Raw genomic sequence first — 22,168 nt, forward strand, 5'->3', positions numbered from 1 at the left:
TGCCCAATCCCGAGTATCGGGCCTAAACTGGCAGTTGGACATCCCCTAAGGGGTCCCGGATTGGAGAGGGTGCAGGCTGGGCTGAGAGGACCCCTCCCCTGTGCATGAATTTTGTGCACTGGACCGCTAGTAAATAATAAAAACATTAAAAGTGAGAATGGTAAAAACAAAACAAAAAGCAAAGAAAGTGAGAATGGTACGATTACTGGAAATTTTAGACACTGGGAAAGAGTTTGCAAGGGGTCTTTAAATGTCCCTTAATTACCAGTAGGTTCTGACCAAAGTATGGTGGCATGAAGAGCAGAGAACCAAAGTAATGACAGTTGTACTCATGTTGCTTAGTGTCAAAAAATACTCCCATTAGATTATCATCGTGTGAGTAAAAACACAGTAATTGCCTGGCATGGAGCAAGTGTTTAATAAGTGGGGTCAATAAACATGGTTATCTGATTAGGCATATAAACTTATTTGTGATGAAAATCCTCTATAGTGAGACTAAATATCACTTAATGCACAGCCCATGTTTCAGCCAAATATATTTCCCACAAAGGGCCCTTGGACTAGATGCTCCCATTCCCCTCGGTATTTATCATGTGTCCTGCACACACTGGTCCTGCAAAAGTGCTTCCAACTTCCTATCCAAATATCCCTCTTCCTCCTGTGAACACCGCAGGATATTCTGTTCTTCTCTTATGAGCATTTAAATAGTGTTTGGAGATGAACAGTTCAAATCCCAACTCCACCACAAACCAGCTATGAGACTTTGGGAAATTCATTTAGCACCCCCGAGTTTTCTCATCTAAAACATGGTATAATAAAATGCTAGAGGAATCCACAGGCAGCAAAATCTCAAACATATGCCGAAGCAATTTCTTCACTGATAGAGCTCCTAGGGCAATGGAAACTAAAGAGAAAATAAACAAATGGGACTACATCAAAATAAAAAGCTTTTGCACAACAAAAGAAACCATCAACAAAACAACAAGAAAGCCCACTGCATGGGAGAACATATTTGCCAATGTTATCTCCAATAAGGGTTTAATCTCCAACATTTACAGGGAACTCATACAACTTAACAAAAGGAAGATAAACAACCCAATCAAAAAATGGGCAACCGGAACTAAACAGACACTTTTCAAAAAAGGATATAAGGAAGGCCAAGAGACATATGAAAACATGCTCAAAGTCACTAATCATCCGAGAGATGCAAATCAAAACAACAATGAGGTACCATCTCACACCTGTCAGACTAGCTTTCAGCAACAAATCAACAACAACAAGTGCTGGAGAGGATGTGGAGAAAAAGGAACCCTCTTGCACTGCTGGTGGGAAAGCAGACTGGTGCAGCCACTGTGGAAAACAGTATGGATTGTCCTCAAAAAGTTAAAGTGATCCCACTTCTAGGAATATATCCCAAGAAACTAGAAACACCAATCAGACAGGATATATGCACCCCTATGTTCATAGAGGCACAATTTACAATAGCTAAGATTTGGAAACAGTCTAAGTGCTCATCAGCAGATGAGTGGATTAAAAAACTGTTGTACATCAACACAATGGAATACTACCCTGCGGTAAAAAAGAAGGAATTCTTACCATTTGCAACAGCATGGATAGACTGGAGAGCACTATGCTAAGCAAAATAAGCAAGTCAGAGAAAGATAAATATCACATGATCTCACTCATTTATGGAATATAATGAACAACATAAACTGATGAACAAAAACAGATCCAGAGACAGAGAATCATCGATCAGAGCATCAAACCTCAGAGGGAAGGTAGGGGAGGGTGGGGGTAAGGGGGAGAGATCAACCAAAGGACTTGTATGCATGCATATAAGCCTAACCAATGGACACAGACACCAGGGGGGTGAGGGCATGAGTGGGGGGTGGGCGGGCAATGGGGAGATAAGAACACATGTAATACCTTAATCAATAAAGAAAAATAAATAAATAAAAAATGGTATAATAATACCTGCCTCACAAAGTTGTTGAGAGAAATGAAACTGAAGTTATATGGTACCTGCACAAGGCACATAAATAGATGCTTTTTATTATTTAAAATATAAACAGGCTTGATTATAAAGGTTGTCATAGAGCCCGTTAACACTAAGTAGAAAATTGGGAGAGTGAATCTCTAATTTAAGACCTTTTAGAGATCCCCCTTAATGTCTGGACAGAACTAGTTAGAGGATTACTGAACATGTTATTCAGTCATATGGACCAAAAGGTAAGTCCAGTCACATACGCACATGTATGTATACATACATGTTTTTTATTTTTACTATGTTAAGAAAAAATTTATTTATGAAAAATTACCCTTCCCATATGAATATTCTGACATTTAATTTAAGAGGGCATAGATATTCAGATTACAATTTCAACTGTCCTGTATAATAAAAGGCCTGGGGACATAAGCGTAACAATAGGAACGACTGCTCAACTAGTCGCCATGAGGGGCATTGACTACCTCTTAGTCCCTCCCCTTGCCACCTCCTCCACGCCCCCATCCTCACCTGCAGGCGAACAGGGAATCATGGAGAAGTGGGTGGGTGGCTGCAGGCTGGGACTGGGGACTGGGAGCGGGTGGAACAGGCTGACCTCTTGGTCTCTCTTCCAGGCCTGTAGACTCTGCTGGATCAGCAATGGTGATTGGGGGAACCGGTGTGGGTGGTGGGAGGACCCAGCTGGCTGTCAGGCCATTGGGATCCCCAGCTCATCCCCAGTTGCTTGGAGGCTCAGGCCAGCGGGAAAGCGGGCACCAGCAACTTCACCTCCATATGAGTGCGCCAGGCCGCCGGCCACTGATGGAATGTGCTGCCCGTTTGGGGCCATTCACTGCGGCTGCTGCTGCTGCCGCTGCTGCTGGGGCTTGTGGCGGGGCATACCCGCCACCTACCCTCACCCCCGCCTCCCCCCCGCCCCCAGTGGTGGAGGCAACGTTCGGCTTGGGAACTAGCAAATGGGCAGAAGATGGATGGCCCTGATCACAGGCTAGGCCTAGGCACCCTACCTGCATGATTTCGTGCACTGGGCCTCTAGTAGTTAATTATTGGAAGCACTTTGTGGAATGTAAAACATGGCGTTAACAAGCACAAATGTGCATGTGGCACATTGTTAGAGACCTCCCCTGAGCAGCTTCCGTGGAGAGATGGCACAGACCAAAAGCAAGGTGACACAGAGGACATGTCGGCTTGAGAGACAAGAGTCCACCATGAGCACACTTCAGCTTCTGTCACAGATGCCCCAGTTTCCCTGGGGAAGGACCCTTGGTGACATCCCACCAGGTATTTGCCATTGCCTCATCCTCATGGCACTCCAAGAACAATATTTTACTTTAACTTTATTTAAATTTGTAATTTTTTAACCTATTTACTTCAACTTTTTAAATTTAATTTGTTATTTGTACTTTAAGTACAGAGGTTTGAATGAATGGTCCTGGGCTTTGATGCACTTATCCCATTGATCTAAACATGGCCCACCTTTATATATTAATTTATTTAGTCAACTAGTTAAATACTGTAATAAGAACCTATGGACTGATATCTCAAAGGTCTAACCATGAAACTGTTTAATATTGGTCATATTTCTTATATTGATTTTGCTAAAGTTAAAATAAATGTAGGTATTACACTCTGACTACCTAATAAAATAGGTGATAGTGACAAATAGCTTTTGTTTTCTCACTGTTTGCAACCTTCCTTTGGGGAAACTTCGTGTGATTCTGGTGGTCAGCCAATTGAAAGACCCCACTGAATTAGCCACAGGAATGGGTATGTGCTCCAGGCCTGACCAGTCACAGTAAACCACCACCATGTGGCTACTGTGATGGACCAAGGATAGACATCTCACCAAAGAGGGACCATCAGAATGGTACTCACTCCTGCTGACAGACCATGCCTCCTCCCTTCTCAAGACTTGCTAACCTGGGATTTTATGAATATTAAGCTATTGCCAGTCTCCCATCACCTGCTGCCTCGTGAAGAAGATCTACCTGCAAAGAAAAAAAAATAGTAAAGGAGGCATGTTCATAAAAGCAGAGGTTATATAAGGGGAAGGAAAGTCCTGAAGGGAAAATCTGCATTCCTTGAGTGACTGAGACAAGCTCTATCCCTGTTAAATGTGACAACAAATTCCCTTTGGTCTGTAAACTAATTTGGCTTTGATTTCTGTTACTAGAAAATAAAATTGTTCTCAAAATTTAACACAAGGTTTAGTCTCCTACCATGAAGAGGTAATGTCACTCAGTGTCAAAGAGCATAAATGCTAAAACTAGACTATTTGGATAAATATCCCACATACATCACCTACTAATCCTGAGACTTTGCACACTCAGTTTATTTGTCCCTTGGTTTCCTCACCTGTAAAATGGGATGATAATGGTATTTGTGTTCATGGGCTTTTGTAAGAATGAAATGAGTAAATTTTATTTCTTAAAACATATTTAGTGATCAATAGGTTACCTATTAATATTTCCTTTCAAACCATTAGTATAACCCACATTTCCATCTGGCAGAATTGAGTACAATAATAGAGTCTCATATTCTTAACACATTTTTGTTTGCATTTATTCAACAACTATTTTGTTATTGTTAATCCTCATCTGAGAATTTTTTTTTTTTTCATAAGGGAGAGAGGGAGGGAGGGGGAGAGAGAGAGGCAAAGAGAGAAACATCACCAATGTGAGAGAGACACATCAATTGGTTGTCTCCAACCTGGGCTGGGGATCAAATCTGCAACCCAGATATATGCCCTTGAAGTAGGATGTGAACTAAAGAATCAGAGTAATAAAAGGTGACCCAAAAAACTGACAAAATGAAAAAGAGGAAGACCCTATTAACAAATGGAGACTACTGGAAGAGAAGTATATTTGGGGTTAGGTAGAAGTCAGTGTGTTTCTGGAGATGTTAACTGTGGGAGGCTATTTGATATCCACAGGTCACTGTGGGGAGTGTCAGGTAGTTTGATAGGTGGGTCTGGGGTTTAGGGCAGACACTGAGGCCTCAGCATATAGATGGCAAGTAAGGCCATGAAACTGGTTGACATTATCAAGAGTGAGTGTACATAGAGAATGGGCCAAGAATGAACCTGGGGCCCTCCTGAGCCAGAGAGAGGCAGAGGAGCCACTGAAGGAGAACTAGGAAGTAGGAAGAAAACCAGAAGAGAGTATTGTGCAGGGAGTCAGGGAACAAAGTGCCTTCATGCAGGAAAGAGTGATCAATTCTGTCAAATGTCACACTGATAAGTCAAATAAAATGAGGACTGGGAGTCCACCGAGGGTGATCTTGACAATGGCAGTGTTGAACAAAAACAGATCCAGAGACAGAGAATCATCGATCAGACCGTCAGACCTAAAAGGGAAGGTAGGGGAGGGTGGGAGTAAGAGGGAGAGATCAAACAAAGGACTTGTATGCATGCATATAGGCCTAACCAATGGACACAGGCAACGGGGGGGAGGGGAGGGGGGAGGGAGGGGGGAGGGCATGAGTGGGGGGGGCAATGAGGCAAAAAGAACACATATGTAATACCTTAATCAATAAAGAAAAGAAAATTATTTAAAAAAGAGCAAAATATTTATTGAAATAGGTTCAAGGGAGAGCGAGAGAAGAGAAATTGAAGACAGTGAATACTTATGTCAGGCTTGCCTCTTGAAGTTTATGTCTTACTTTTTTGGAAAGATTTACTTTTAGACATTTTACTAAATGTAAAACTTACATGGCAATTAACTTAATAAATTCCTTTTTAACATCTAATGAAACATCTGTGCCTTTTGTCCACTGTGATGATTGAGATGTATGGCATGCAATAAAATTATTAATAATGTTATCCTTCTGAATAAGAATCCACTCTTTGATTCACACCATTAAATAACCTTCTAATCTATGAGCCAAAAAGTCAACCAAAACCTTGGACTGGATCCTAAGGATATTGGTGGGTATAAAAGAACATTCCTTAGCTAGTTTATTTTTCTTTAGTATTAGTCCTGGCTTGGCTCATCTCAACGTCTGTAGTAAATTGCTTTTTACCCAGGAATTTGCAAATAATTTAGTTGGAGAATTTCTAACCATATGTATATATATATTTCATATTAAATCCTGGCTAGAATCCATCAGTTCTGGAGCTGTATTGTTTTACAGATTTTGTGACTGGCTTGTCACAGAAAGTAGAACAAAATCCAATCTTTTTCTTTGTTGCTGGGTATCAGTTTCATTTGGCAATGCTAGTATTTCAACAGCGTCTACAAGATGCTTGATGTTGGGTCATAGCTGAGGCTGAGCCATTTTTGAGCATTGTTGATAACATGCATTCATAATTCTGAGCCCAGTGTATCACCAGACAGACCAAAAAAGGTTGGCTTTTCTGGGTAATATGTCCCTAGCAATCTATTTAGTTTCAATTCCAGTATAAGCAGATGGATTTCAATAGCATGCACAAAACAAACCCTGCAATTTGGGGAGGAATATTTACTTTTTTTTACCAAACTGATCCATTTCATCATTGGATTTTCCCATGTACAGCAATTACTAAAATTTGACAACTTTATGAAAGCTATAAAAATTTAACACAAATATTTAAATATATATCTCTATATAGCTATACATACATACACACACACACACACACACATATACTAGAGGCCCGGTGCACAAAATTCATGCATGGCGGGGGGGTGGGGGTGGGGAGGGTTGGGTCCCTCACCCCTGCCTGCACCCTCTCACAATCCAGGACCCCTCTTACAATCTGGGACCGCTGGCTCCTAACTGCTCACCTGTCTGCCTGATTGCCCCTAACCACTTGCCTGCCTGCCTGATCGCCCCTAATCACTCACCTGTCTGCCTGATCCCCCCTAACCGCCTCTGCCTCGGCCCCTGCTGCAGCAGCTTCATTGGGAAGGACGTCTAGAATGATTTCCGGAAGGTCGTTCAGCTGTCTGGTCTAATTAGCATATAATGCTTTTATTACCATATATATGTGTGTGTGTGTGTGTGTGTGAGATAACATTTATTTCTGGAGATTTCTAGATGCAGGGATAGTTAATTTAAATAAATGTATCATTTGTATTATATAATAATTTTAAAATATTAGAACTTAAATATCTATAACAAGTGTACTTATGTATAATAAAAAATCACCCAATATATGGGAAGAGTAGGGCCACATTTTTGTAGAATTTTCCAGAAATCTGTATCATCTGTATTAGTTTGCTAGGGCTGCCATAACAAATACTACAGACTGGGTGGTTTAAACAGCAGAAATTTATTTTCTCACAGTCTTGAGGCTAGAATTTCAAGATCAAGATGTTGGTAAGTTTGGTATCCTGAGATCTCTCTCCTTGGTTTGTAAAAGGCCATCTTCTCCTTGTGTCTTTATATCGTCTTCCTCCTGTGTCTGTGTCCAAATTTCTTCTTCTTAGAAGGACATCAGTCATATTGAATTGGGCCTACACTAATGACCTTATTCAACTTAATCACCTCTTTAGAAACCATAAATCCTCTACAACTACTGTCACATTCTGGGGTACTATGCTTAATTCAATGTAAGAATTCAGGGTAGGGACACAATTCAGCTCATAAAATTTCTTATCATATTAAACATTTTAAAACTCATGTCTAGAGCAGTGTCCATCAAATGTATTTGAATGTACATTCCATGAGAAAAAAATCTTTTAAATACATACCTACAATGTTTATGCATTTATTTATAAACTAGAGGCCCAGTGTATGAAAATTAATGCACTCGGGGGGAGGGATGGTCCTTCATCCCGGCCTGTGTACTCTCGCAGTCCAGGAGCCCTCAGGGGATGTCCACCTGCTGGCTTAGGCCTGCTTCCGGGCTAAGCTGCAGTAGGACATCCTTAGCCTTGCCAAGGAGGCAGGAGAGGCTCCAGCCACTTCCACTGCGCTTGCAGCCGTCAGCCCTGCTTGTGACTGAGGGGAGGTCCCCCTGTGGCGCACTGACCACCAGGGAGCAGCTCCTGCATTGAGCATCTGCTCCCTGGTGGTCAGTGTGTGTCATAGAGACCAGTCCTTCTGCCTTTAGAGTCAATTTGCATATTACCCTTTTATTATATAGGATTGGGACATCTAAAACATACACAAATGTGGACATTTTAAATAATTACCTGAAGATAATTTTTAAAAAATATTTTTGTTGATTTCAGAGAGGAAGGGAGAGGGAGGGAGAGAGAGAGAGATAAAAACATCAATGATGAGAGAAAATCACTGATTGTCTGCCTCCTGCACACCTCCTACTGGGGACCGAACCCACAACCCGGGCATGTGCCCTTGACCGGAATCAAACTTGAGACCCTTCAGTCCACAGGCCGATGCTCTATCCACTTAGCCAAGCCAGCTATGGATGAAGATAAAATATTTGAAATATTTTCTTTTTGTCATAGCTTCATACTATTATTACTTAATTTCTCAAGAAGCAAAATGCTCTAAGAAGTAGTTTATCATATCAATATGAATATAATCTTATATTTCAAATAACTCCATGTCTGTGTAATTTTAAGGGAACAACTTCTAGCCAGATTATCATTGTTTTTACCTCATAACATGACTGGAGAAGAGGTCCAGTCCAGGTTAATATCACTCCGCATTCTAGTAGTCAGGGATTTTGACAAAGCTTACCTTCAGGCAATACATACAGCAATAAGCAAATAAACATAGTCCCTAATGCAATAAGGGCAAGGAAGAAACAATCAGCAAGATAAATGGAGAAGAGCTATTCGAGTTGAAATTTCCATAGATGGCCAATGTAAGGTGACATTAGAACAGAAACCAGAAGAAAGGGAGGACCGTTGCCTTGGGAGGGTTGGAGCCGTCCTCCAAACAGGCGATTGCTTTGCTTGTTGCCGTCTCTTTCCTCAGGAGAATGGAAGTACCCAAAATGCAGGAAATCGCTGTCAGGCTAATGCAGAGGCCTCAGTACCTTAGTGCTGCCTGGTACAGAGTAAAAGTTTAATAAATACTTGATTAAATTTAGCTTAGAAATTATTGACATTTTAAAAAATTAGGTGCTAAGTTAGGGAAGAAGAATTATAAAAATGCAGAGGATAAATTTATTTTAATAATATATCTGCCAAGATTCTAGGTGAACAATGATGTGAAATAAGTCCAATATTATCAATAAGAAATTTGCAGAAATTTTTAAGTAGAATGTTGATTACTAAAGGTACAAGGAACACAGTGTGTGTGGCTCAGTGGTTGAGTGTCAACTTGTGAACCAGGAGGTCACAGTTCCATTCCAGGTGAGGACACAAGACCCAGTTGTGGGCTTGATCCCCAGTGTGGGGCATGTAGGAGGAAGCCGATCCATGATTCTCTCTCATCACTGATGTTTCTATCTCTCTCTCCCTCTCCCTTCCTATCTGAAATCAATAAAAATATTTTTTTAAAAAACTAAAGGTACAAGGAAACAAAAAGTAGACACTTAAATAAGCAAAAGAAGAGGAAACAACCCGACCAGTGTGGCTCAGCAGATTGAGCATGGTCCAATGGGCCAAGAGGCCCCTGGTTCGATTTCCCAGGCTTGATCCCCAGTAGGGAAGTGCAGGAGGCAGCCGACTGATGTTTCTCTCTCATCGTTGATGTTTCTATCTTTCTCTCCCTCTCCCTTCCTCTCTAAAAGTCAATAAAAACATTTTTTTTAAAAGAAAAGGGAACAAATACTATTTTAATTCAGTTTCTGTAGAAATTCAATTTCCAGGCAGGAAGTTTCAGTTCTTAGTCAATTTGCAGAAAATCCCTGTCATTTGGGTTCTCTGGGAAGCACAGGCTGAGATGGAGTTAGGAGTTCAATAGTTTTGTTGGGCATAACACTTGTGAAAGGCAGAAGAATGAAGCAAGACAGCAAAGAAGCCTTCAGACCACAATGCAATGCAAAGCTGACAGCTGGGAAAGGGAAGGCAGAGGTGGGGGCAGAGGTGGGGAGAAGCGGGATTGGGCAGGGAGCATCTCCAACTGACTTGCAGACGGAAAATGTCTCCCGCACCCCAAAAGGCAGCTCCAGAGCAAAGAACACCCTCGGAGGAGTCCTGTTTCGGGCAGAAATGTCTAGGCCCTCTGCTCCTGCAGGGCTTGGCTATCCCTGGGGCTGCCAGGAGACAGCAGAGGGGACCTTGCAGCACCCACGCCCAGAGGCTGTCAGCCAACTGCTCCTTGTAGCCCACAGCTAGCTCTGTCTCAAAGGGAGATTGGAGGGCGGCTCGCCATGCCCCCCACTCTCACACAAGAAGTAGCCACAATGTCAATCTGGGTGGCCTTCAGGGAACTTACATTAGTGGTCTCATTCCCATCATTCTTCCTGAGATTGTGTTGGCATTGCTAGTTTTTAAAATATATATGTATATATATATATATATATATATATATATATATATATATATATATATTGATTTCAGAGAGGAAGGGAGAGGGAGAGAGAGATAGAAACATCAATGATGAGAGAGAATCATCAATCGGCTGCCTCCAGCACACCCCCTACTGGGGATCAAGCACGAAACCCGGGCATGTGACCTTGACCGGAATCAAACCCGAAGCTCTATCCACTGAGGCAAACCAGGTAGGGTGGCATTGCTAGTTTTATCAACAGTCACACTGATTTGGCACAAATCATTTTAAGCCCAGTATTTTGTGAGTGTTGATTTTAGCAAATTCAAAAAGTAATACAATTGTCGGCAGGTAAACTGCAGATACTGCAAATTAATAAAGCAAACTGAGCAGTGAGGATGTCCCAGGCCCACTCTACCCTTTTCTCAGATTCCTCCTAGAATCTCCATCACACAGGGCTGTCCCACACTAGTGGAGGGTGGTTCCAGTTCCACCCTTTATTAATATTAACAGGACCTATTTTTTTCACCTTTGTTTTACTTGCTAAGATGGACACAAACACACACAACTGGAAATTCTATTTCCTCCCGGTGCCCATATAGTGAGTGGGAATGATCTAGGGATTCTAGGTCATGTGAGAAGGACAGGCATGGAGCACAAGCAGGTCTGCAGGCCTTCGGGAGGCCAGCTCACATGCCGGGTGCTGCTCGCCACGCCTGCCAGCTGCTGATATCAGGGGAAATGCACACCGTTTTGAGAGCTGCCTTTAGTACTGATGCAGGTGGCTCTTCATATGGCAACCGCACGGCCATTTTTTGAGGGCTTCATATATGTCAGAGGCTTCTGTGTGTTATTTATTTATTGCCTGAAATAGTGAGATTATTCCATCCATTTTGTTGATGGTAAAATTGAATCATAAAAAGCGATTAAATATCTCAAAATCACACAGAGAGCATGTGGCAGAGCTGAGACTCAAATCAAGGCTTGATTCTAAATTTTAAATGCTAACCACTGATTTTTTTCTCAGAATGAGAACTTACAAGCCTTACTAAACCATAATGTTAAAAAAAATAGAAAGAAGAGTATCACTTTTGGCTCATACAGAGGATAGGAGGATATGTGCATTTATTTTCCTTTGTTTTGTGATTTTTTTCTACCTCGTTACTTTAGATCTTGCTTGCTGTGTACGGTCAGCTACTCTTTCTATGCCTTGTTTATATTTCAAAAATTCTATGGCTGCGGTACAGAGAACAGGTTGCTCATTAGTATTCAGGTTACAATGAGAGGAAGCTTGCAAACAATGCACATGAAGGAGCAAGGCTGTCATTACACACTGAGCTGATGAGAAATAGCAGTCAATGCTGGTGCTCAGAGGCTGTCCTTTCATTGTCGCTGTTGCTGTTTTGAACATGTGGGAATCGTTTAGAAGCAGCCTCTACGGCATGGTAACCTGCTGAGAGCATCGGTAGCGTCTGGGGTGGCTGGAACCAGAGCATAGAGCTTAGGGAACGTGCCAGGTCCACAGACTGAGCCTCCGAATCAGGGCGGGGTTAGTTAGCTGACCTTTCACAGAGGGCAACCAGCTCTGCTCTCCTTGTTCTTGGCAAAATGACTCAGAAGTGCCATGTTCCTGCTCCAAGTTCAGAAACGCCTAGAGGAAGTGCTGCTTTGACACCCCAGTAAGAGCGGCCACTTGTAACCCACTCAGCATTCATGGGTGGGCAGGCCCAGAGCAGCGGTCGCTCCCTCCAGGTGGCGAGGGTCCTGGTGTGCGGAGGTGTGTGCCTCCCCAGTGCCGTGCTGTGAGCTGTCCTGGAGCAGCGGTCCTTGGCGGGCTTCCACTGCCCAGTTTGCTCCTGCCACAGTGGGTGAGGATTCCAGTGCCATCCATTACGAAACTACTGGGTGGTCATCTCTAGACAGAGCAAAGGCAGGTGGAATGGCCTCCGGGACTGGGGGAAATAAGTCAGTGTCCTAGGAGGGAGAGTTCCACCTTCGAGGATCTGCGTAACTGTGTGGCTGCTCAGCTCAGCACCTCTGCCCTAGAATGTAAGTTCTGTGACAAAAATGACTGGGTCATATCCCCAGCACTCTGACACTGAATTCACCATAGGCGGTTAAGAAATACTTATTTTTGAGGAATAGATGAGCTAAAAGAAAAGCTTTCTGTTTGCCTTGGCTGGCCATGGGCTTTACCCACATGTCAGACTGTTTCCAGACCTGCCACTTAACTCCTGCAGCCACCTGAGGTTCTTCGCTGCTGGCGTGGCTTTCACGACCTACCTGGCTAGTTTCTTGCTGGTCCTTCCTTGCCCACCTCTAACTGGTTCCCTGTCACTATCACCTCTCCTCTGGCTCTGGCCGACTCTCCTGCTTGCCCTACCCTCTTATTTTCTGCCTGTTTCTTAACAATCTGTTCTCTTGCTCTCACGATCTTCATTTTCCAGGGCCTCCCACGTGTTTTCATGGAGAGTTGTGATTTTAAATAAGCTCAGTGACCAACCCAATCTGTCCCCTGAAAAACCACCTTTCTGTCACTTCTCCTTCCCTAACCTTCATTCCTGTTCTTTAGGTGAAACTATGTCATGAATGCTGGGGAGTTTTTGTAAGTAATGATGCTTGCTAATGTGACATGCTTCTCTGGGGACAGAGACTAACATGTAAATCACAACTAAGGGACTCTTGCCCAGGGTAGAAATGAAATGCAGTGTGGCCCACTCTCTGTACTTTGAAGACATGCTCTCATGCAGCAGCCATCTGAGCAGCTCTTTTGAGCATATCGCCAGGCCAGATTCTGGAAGGAATACAAAGACACAGGTGCCTCACCAGTCGGTGGCCTGTGGGAAGAGCAGTGTAATTGGGCCACCAACATAGCAGAGGTTTTAGGAGCAAGAGGATGGCTAAGAATCCCAAAGACCACAGGTCAGTGCTTTACCTGGGGCTGATTTGGTTTCACTCCTCAAGAACAGCAATCATCTTGAGAGAGTGTTCACATGCTGGAAACATCCACCGGGACACATTCTACACATTTGATTATACTTCTCAAAGAGATAATGGGAAGCTTTTCTTTTAAAATGTGTTGCCTGCCCAACAACTTAAACTGAAAATATTTTCCCCATGTGTTTTCCATACACATCTCACTTTAAAATAAAAATCAAGGAAGACAACCTTTAGGACTATTGAATATGCAAACATTTGCACAACCCAGACCACAAGTCATGTGGATGATTCACATTTTTTTAAACTAGAGAGAGAGTGGTGTCTTCCACACTGCAAAGCATTGGGCTCCTTAGGCAATGGCGTTTAGCAAGGGGAGAGGAAGGACATAAGATGATCTATAATTTGAGATGTGAACATGTTTCAATTGCCACATCTCTGAAATAACAATTCCTTCCTTCTGACAAAACAAAGACTTTTTGTATAGATTATCTACTGTTGAATAACAAACTATCCCGATCCCCAGTGGCTTCAAACACTAACAATTTATTATCTCTGACTCTGGGTCTCTCATGTTGTAGGCAGATAGTGACTAATGCTAACAGTCACCTGAGTGTCCGCTGGGCTGGATAGCCAACATGGCTCACTCACAGGAGGGGCAGTTAGGCTGGCTCTTGGCTGAAAGTCCTCCAGGTTGTTGACTGAAGCACATATATTTGAATTTTGGCGTGGCTTCTGGGCTTTCAACTCCATGGCTCCTGGGTTTTAAGAAGAATTATAACAAAGATTGTATATTATCATATGTAAATACATGTTAGATATAATATGTGTATTATATGATATATTAGAACATCCATTTTACTTTGCTCACAACTTTTCATGTTGGGAACTTGGGGAGAACACGGATGGGAGGTTTGCCTCTGATTCATGCGATATCATTGGGGCTGATTCCAAGAAGCACAAGTAGAACTGAAAGGCTTCTGAAGATAGAGTCTCAGGAATCCCCGAATGTCGTTTCCACTATATCCTATCAGTTAATTAAGTCACTGGGATTAGTCCATCACATTAAAAAAGAAGGGCATTAGACTCTATCTCTTGACCTGAGAAGCAGCAAGTGTTCAGGGAGCAAGTCTATCTACCAGTCTGCCTCTGGCCATCACAATTCACCTTTCTCCAGCACGCCAAACACACGCATCCCCTTCTCAAGACCTGCATGTTCCCATTACAGTGTGGCATTAGCTCAAAGTTCAGGAGCTCACCATCCAAACCAGGACCAGGTGTGGCACAGGTTTCTCAAGTGTACTTGCTCTCAACCTGAGACCTGTGACTAGACTAAGGAGTCAAAGCATCCCACACCCCCCACATCCAATGCTGATACATACAATGAGGGTAAATGTAATAAACGGTCAAGTGCTGAAAGTGAGGGAGTGTGAAGGGGGATGTGTGCAGCAATCACTAGCCTAAAGCATTTCGGAATTTCGGAAATCTTTCCAGGCACATGCTGTCTTTTCCTTGAAACAGGCCTACTTCTGCTTCCTGGGCATGGTCTCTGTTGGTTAGACCCTGCTCTCTGCACTTTGGTCTTTGGTCTCCATTTGCAATTGTGTAGCTTTCTCAGCCTGCTTCCTGCCCTGGATGATGTGAGTCCCACAGGCTTCTTTTCATGTTGATCTGTCTCCATCTTTTTCAATTCAAGCGAACAAGTAAAATTCTCTTACAAACTTCATGAGCTTCTTATAAATCACACTGGGGTTTCTTCTATTAGACGAAAGCCAGGTCTGTCGGTCTCTTAGATACAGGTTCCTCTACCCTGAGAGTCAAGGTGCTGTGGGACAACACCCTTAGGATCCATAAAAGCCCTTTTGTCTAGCCCAGTGTCTAAAAGGCATATCTTCAAGATTCTTAGAGGCCTCCTTGTTTATTTCTTAGAGTCTTTGAACATACCCTTAAATCTTTCTGAGCTCTCAGCAACATATCTTAGCCTTGTACCTTCGTCTTTATCTTTACCCTGAGGCCATTTTTTTTTTTTTTTCACTTTGAGAAGCTCTTACCTGACTGGAAAGAGCAGTCAGGTAAGAGCTGTCTCAGACCCTCTATAATTCCATTTTAAAATCATTACTCTCTCTCTTTACCATACCGTTAAAAAAAAAAGTTTTAACTTTCATTGTTCTGCCTGGAAATTTCCTTAGCAAAACAAACCAGGTAAATACATTTTATTTTCCGTGTTATCATAGGTGACAGTGTTGCCAGACTTCCCTCCATAATGTAATAGAGGGTGTCTTTTCTTCAGCTCTGATAACAAAGCCCTCATTCTTCACAAAGAGTCTACTAAAGGCTCTTTCAGCATCCACCTGTCTTCAAGTCGCAAAGCAAATGCTATTTGTTTCAGGTTTTTGTTAGAGTCGGATCTTATTTCAAGATATGATTTCTTGTTTTAGTTACCTATTGCTGAAAAAATATTGCTTTAAAGCTTAGTGATTTATGACAACCATTTTGCTTTACTTACAACTTTGCATGTCAGGAACTTGAAAAAACTTGGTTGGGAGGTTTGTTTCTGGTCCATGAGATGTCATCTGGGGCTGCTGGGCTAGAAGATGCATTTCTAAGATGACTTCTTCACTCATGTCTGCTAGCCCAGTGCCCCTTGGCCTCTCTCTTTCTTTCCACAGGATTCCTCATTCTTCAGGGCCTCACCATATGACTTGGGTGCTTGCAACCTGGTGCTCTGAGGTAGCCCCACTAATGACATGGCATATGGCTTCCAAGAGGAATGAAGCAGAAGCCTCCACACTGGATAAGGTTAATGCCTGGAAGCACACAGCATTATTTCTTCAACAATTTATATGAAGTGGAGAAATAGAGTACACTTTTTAAAATTATTATTATTTTATATATTTTTTATTGTTGACAGTATTACAAATGTCTCTCATGCCCTTCCCTTTACCCCCCTACACCCAGCCCCTAACCCCCCACCAGGTCTTCACCACCCTACATTTTTCATTGGGAAGACCAAGGTGTCACTGCGAAAGAGCGTATGGATTCCCAAATAGACTTGTGAGCATCTGTGCACGTACAGTCAACCACTCTCTCTTTGTGTTCCTTCCAAAACTTTCTCTCCATAGGACCTCATGGCCACATCCTCCCACCTGTCTACCCTACTTGAAGTCCTACTGGAAAACTGATGGTATCTTACTCCAATTAATAAGAAAATTCTCTTTCAATAACAAATTGACGCTCTATTGTAACTTAGAATTTTATTTTTACAAATAAAATTTAGATGTTAAAGTAGGTTCCATGCCCCATCAAATAGTTGGCCATCTGCAATTCCTCCCAAATATAATGAACATCAGGAAACACAAGGGTTATCAGGTTAAATGAGATGAGTTCAGGTGTTTTCTTAACCTTAAAGGTATGTAAGAACTATTTACTAACTTCAGTATGAAAAGAGAAATTCACAAGTTCTTTGATAAAATTTGGCCATCTGCATTTATTTTTGAAGAAACTTTTACAATCAGAAGATTGCCAAGTAATCTGTGAAATGCACACTATTCAGCATATATCTACATATATTATCATAAATTCACATCATGGTTTTAATTTTCTCAACTTGTAATTTTAAGAATAATTTATTTAAACAATGTTATAAACTTGCCATAGAAACAAAACACAATTTTGAGTTTAAAGAGGATGTTACTATGAAGAGGGCACAGATAAGCTAACATTTTCTACTGTTTAAACTATAATATTTTGCTAACATTTTATGGCACCCAAAGAATGAAAAAAAATTTATATAAGTTTTTGGGTTTTTTTGTCCATTTATCATGATTCCTTCATTCTTGCTCAAATGTACAAATTGTAGATACTGTTTTTCTTATTTTTATAAGAGTTACTGTCATAACTTAATATTCTTCTGGGCCACTTTCTTCTGCAAGCAATGTTTTTGAGGTTATTTAAAGAAAATCAAATGTGTAAGATGTATTGACTAGAACTTGCTTTTCTATTGTGGCCTTTTAAAATAAGAACAATGAAGAATATTTTATTTATAAAAGTGCTAGACCAATGTGAACCAAACCAAATTTTACTTGGTCCAGTAGAAAGACCAGGTTATTGTAATTCAGTAGCTTGCAGAATGCGCTACCAACATGGGAGGAAGGGATCAAATATTTTTGTACATAACGTTAGTGGAGAGTACCTGGGATTTAGAAAACATGCCAGACATTGTACCATTTACCTTATTGAGTTAGGAGTATTTTTTCTAGGTCATCTCATCCTTCTGTTCCTCTTTTTCCTTCTCATCTTCCTGCTTCTTCTTCTTATAACTTTAATAAAAGGTTTACAAAAATATTTAAATTTTATTTTATAAACAACTGTATTAGCATATAATTCACATACAATAAGTTTCACATATTTAAAATATGAACTTTGAATAACTTGACAGATGTGTACATCTAGGAAAACATCACCACAATAAAAACAATGAACATTGTGTCAGCTGAAAAAGTTCCCTGGCCTACTTTTGTAATCCCTCTGAAACCCCCCTTTCTTCCCATCCCCAGTCAACCACTGATCTGCCATCTGTCACTAAAGGTTAATTTGCATTTTTTAGAATTTCATAAAAATAAAAACATGTAGGAAGTACTCTTTTTTTTTTTTTGGTTTGGATTCTATCACCCAGCATAATCATTTACAGTTTTATCTATATTGTTGGAGACATCAATAGTTCATTCCTTTTTATTATTAAGTAATATTCAATTGTACAGGTAGACCACAAATTATTTTATTTATTCATTCACCTGTTCAAGAATATTTGAGTTATCTTCAGACTACTACAAATAAAGTTGCTCTGAATAATTGTATAAAAATTGTATTTATATCTTCATTTCTCTTGGGTATACATGCAAAAATGGAATGGCTGGATTATATGGTCTGAACATGTTTAACTTTTTAACAAAGTGACAAACTGTTTTCCTACATGGTTGCACCATTTCACATTCCCAACAGCAATGTATTAGAGCCCAAGTGCTTTTCATCACACCAGCACTTAAATGTGATCAGACATTTTAATGTTAGAGATTCTAATATGTGAGTAGCAGTAGTAGTAGGTAATTTTGCTTTTCCCCTGTGACTAATGATGCTGAGTGTCTTTTCATGGGCTTGTTTACCATCAATATGCATTTTTTGGTTAAGTATCTGTTCAAATCTTTCACCCATTTTATTTATTGGGGATTATTCCTTTGTTGAGTTATGTAGGATTTCTATATATTCTGGCTAAAAATCTTTTATCAGGTATTTAGTGTGCACATATTTTCTCCCGGTCTGTAGCTTGTCTTATCATTCTCTCTTAACAGTGTCTTTTAAAGAAAACTTTTTAATTTTGAAGTCTAGTTTATCAACTTCTCTTTTATGTTTCCTGTTTTGGTATTATATCTAATAATTTATTGCTTAACTCAAGGTCACAAAATTTTCTCTTTTTTTTTCCTCTAGAAGTTTTATAGTTAAGGCTTTTATATTTAGGGCTGTGATAAATTTTGAATTAATTTTTATATAGTACAAATTATGTCTTATTTTGCATATAAATACTCAATTATTTTAATAACATTTATTTAAAATATTATCTTTTCTCCACTCAATCTTTTGACCCTTTGTCAAAAATCAATTGTTCATATATATGGGTCTATATATAAACATTTTTAGTGAGTTCTATTGATCTATTTGTCCATCTCTATGCCAATACTAGACTATCTTGATTACTGTAGCTTTATAACAAGTCTTTAAATCTTTATCTTTTGTGTATCTACTGTGAATTTTTTCCTTTGTGGTTATCATGAGGCTTATATATAACATCTTGTAGCCCTATCTGGCTTGGCTCAGTGGACAGAGCATCGGCCTGTAGACTGAAATGAGCCAGGTTCGATTCCCGGTCAAGGGCACATGCCTGGGTTGTGGGCTTGATTCCCAATGTGGGGCATGCAGGAGGCAGCTGATCAATGATCCTCTCTCATCATTGATGTTTCTCTCTCTCTCTCTCCCTCTCCCTTCCTCTTTGAAATCAATAAAAATATATTTTTTAAAAAAACAACATCTTGTAGATATAACTGTCCCCAGTCTGTATGAGCACCAGGTACTGATGTCTCTGATCTTCTGGGATGTTTTTCTGGCATTGGGTAATTTTCTTACTCGGATGTGTTTATCAATACTATGCAGAATCAAGAAGGACCCTCTTCAGATCAGAGTTCTCTCACTGTGCGGCACTTGCTTATCACCAAACTCTAGCACTTTGGTCTCCCAGGCTCTCAGCTTGATCTCTTCAACTCACAAAGTCTGCCTGGCTCTGCCTGGGATCCCTTCCGGAGCTGCAACCTGAAAGCTCTCCAAAGGAGAAAGCTGAGGCAATTGTAGGTCAGACCTTATTGGTTTCCAATTTCTGAGAGATCAGTGTTCTTTGAGGCACAGTGTCTTGAAACCCATTGTTTTGTATATTTTCCCCCCTTTTTTGGTTTGTTTGTTTGCTTTAGTGGAAACATAAATTTGTTCCCTGTTGTTCCATTTAGTTGGAAGTATAAGTCTTAGCTTTTTCTTTTATCAGTTAGAATATAGTACCTACCTTCATCCAGTCTAGGCAAAGTGTCATTGATTTGTTTTAGATTGAGGAAAAAAATTAAATATAAACCTTAATATTATCCAGTGTTTAAAATCGAGTTTAAACTATTTTGAGCATTTCTGTAGAGAGACATGGGACGTACCAGACAGAAATTCCATTCATAGCTCACTTATCTCCCCAAAGTCCCCCTTCAGCTAGACCCTGGCACTAATTACGCCTGGAACTCTCTCCAGACCCAGCCTGAGTAGGAGTTGCTCCTTCTCTCCCCACCTATAGCGTTTGATGTGTCTGCCTTTCTAATGTAAATCAATATAGGCTTTCTGGTCTTCTTTCAAATTCTTTTATACTCACCTCATAGATATAGATTGAAAAGGCCTCCCTTCAAAAGATGTAAAAATGAAAACCTCATGATAAAATGCTGTGTGTTTATGTGTGTATGCTCATGTGTTCGTGAGAGAAAGGCTATGAACATATATACTCTAACTTTTAGATTTATGACATACCTTAAGCCTAGAAGAGTAATAAGGCTTAATTAATCACTTGTAATTAGACAAAGAACATATCTGTCTGGTCTAGTTCCCTGAGTGCTGAGATCTTTCACAACTTAAAAAATGCATGAAGTCTTTTGGATTGGATGTCTTCCCATCTTTCTGTGTGGTTCTGAAGGTATTTTAGAGGATGGGAACCTGGAGTAACAGAAAGCATCTCCACGGGGCATCATGGGAAGGCAGGATCCTGAAGGACCGCTGCATATTTTCCCAGGGGATCACCTTACCTGAGAGAGGTGCCCCTGTGTTCCCGGCCACCAAGGCCCTCTAGGCTAAAGGTAAGGCAGGAGGCAGCAGGGGAGGGGACGTTTAACTTTGCACTTTCCTGACAGCTGTGAAATAAATGGCCTCGGCCTGGTCTCTGACACTGAACTCAGCAGGGATAAAAGCCTCCTTCGGAAAAGCGGTCACGGTACCTAGGAAACTGAGAAGCCTTTCCTGAGAGGAGCACCTGACCAGGCAAGCAAGGTTGTGATCCTGAAAGCTCGCTCCCGTGATTTCATTTTGTCTTAGTAGCTGCATCAAGCCTTTTCCAGAAAAGAGAATCTTCAAACTAGAAATAGTAAAATAGTGTTAAGGGTAAATGTAAATACAGAACAGAACAGAAAAGAAAAAAAAAGTATTATGCATGACGGTACGATGGCACTTACATATTTTAAAGTCACATCTTTAGGCAGAAGCATATTAAATCCCAAACAATTCATTCATTGCTTCAGTAAATATTTTTTGAGTGCCTCCTAAGTCCCAGCACTGTTGTACGCATATGTTCACACAGCAGGGAGAAAACCGATAGAGATCCTGCCCTCGAAGTGCTTTTATTTGTCATTGAGATTGCAAAGCCCTTATCTCCACTAGGAAATGTCATAGGGAAGGGGAGACTGCCAGGTGGAAGGAGATGGCAGAAGCAGCATTCATAAACTCTATGCTAGTAACAACCCTGGGTAAAATTAGAAAATGGATTTGAGTTTTTCAAACAAGAAAAAAGAACTACCACATGCCCAGTTATATTGAACAGGCTTGTTTTGCTTTCTTTTGTCACTAAATTATTTGACAGTTAAATCGGAGAATTCTATGTGCAAAGTACATCTTGACTTCAGCAAGATATTTTATAGCAGTTTCATATCACTTTGAGGGTTGGTTATAAGGGTATATGGACTGGCTGAATAAACACTCTAATGGCCAGATTGATCCAAGGAAAGAGATTTAAGATTTCAGCTGATATAAGAATGCTTTCTTCTAATTTAACAAGAACAAAGAGTATTTAATTGTGAACCATAGGCACAGGTATGAACCAAAATAAAAATAAAAACATCTATCTCACAAAGTTTATATGAAGATTAGAATTAAGATTTCATGTCTTTGCCATGACCAGTGTTTCTCAGTGGTTAGAGCATTGGTCTGTGGACTGAAGGGTCTCGGGTTCAATTCCCAGTCAAGGGCCTTATCTGGGTTGCAGGCTCAATACCCCCCTCCCCCACCCCAGGTCAGGCAAGTGCCAGAGGCAACCAATTGATCAATCAATGTGTCTCTCTCACCTCTCTCTCTCTCTCTCTCTCTCTCTCTCTTTCTCTCTCTCTCTCTTCATTCCACTCTCTCTAAAAATCAATGGAAAAAATATCCTCAGGAGAGGATTAACAAAAAAGAAATTTTTCATGTCTTTGCCAAATAATAGGACCTCCATAAATATAATTTTGATCCACCACTCTTTGGCTCAAACCTGAAGATATCCTTAAACATCACTATTATCAA

Source organism: Myotis yumanensis, unplaced genomic scaffold (genome assembly GCF_028538775.1).
Source record: "Myotis yumanensis isolate MYYU_CA2020_CCGP unplaced genomic scaffold, mMyoYum1.0.hap1 SCAF_6, whole genome shotgun sequence".
Lineage (NCBI taxonomy): Eukaryota > Metazoa > Chordata > Mammalia > Chiroptera > Vespertilionidae > Myotis > Myotis yumanensis.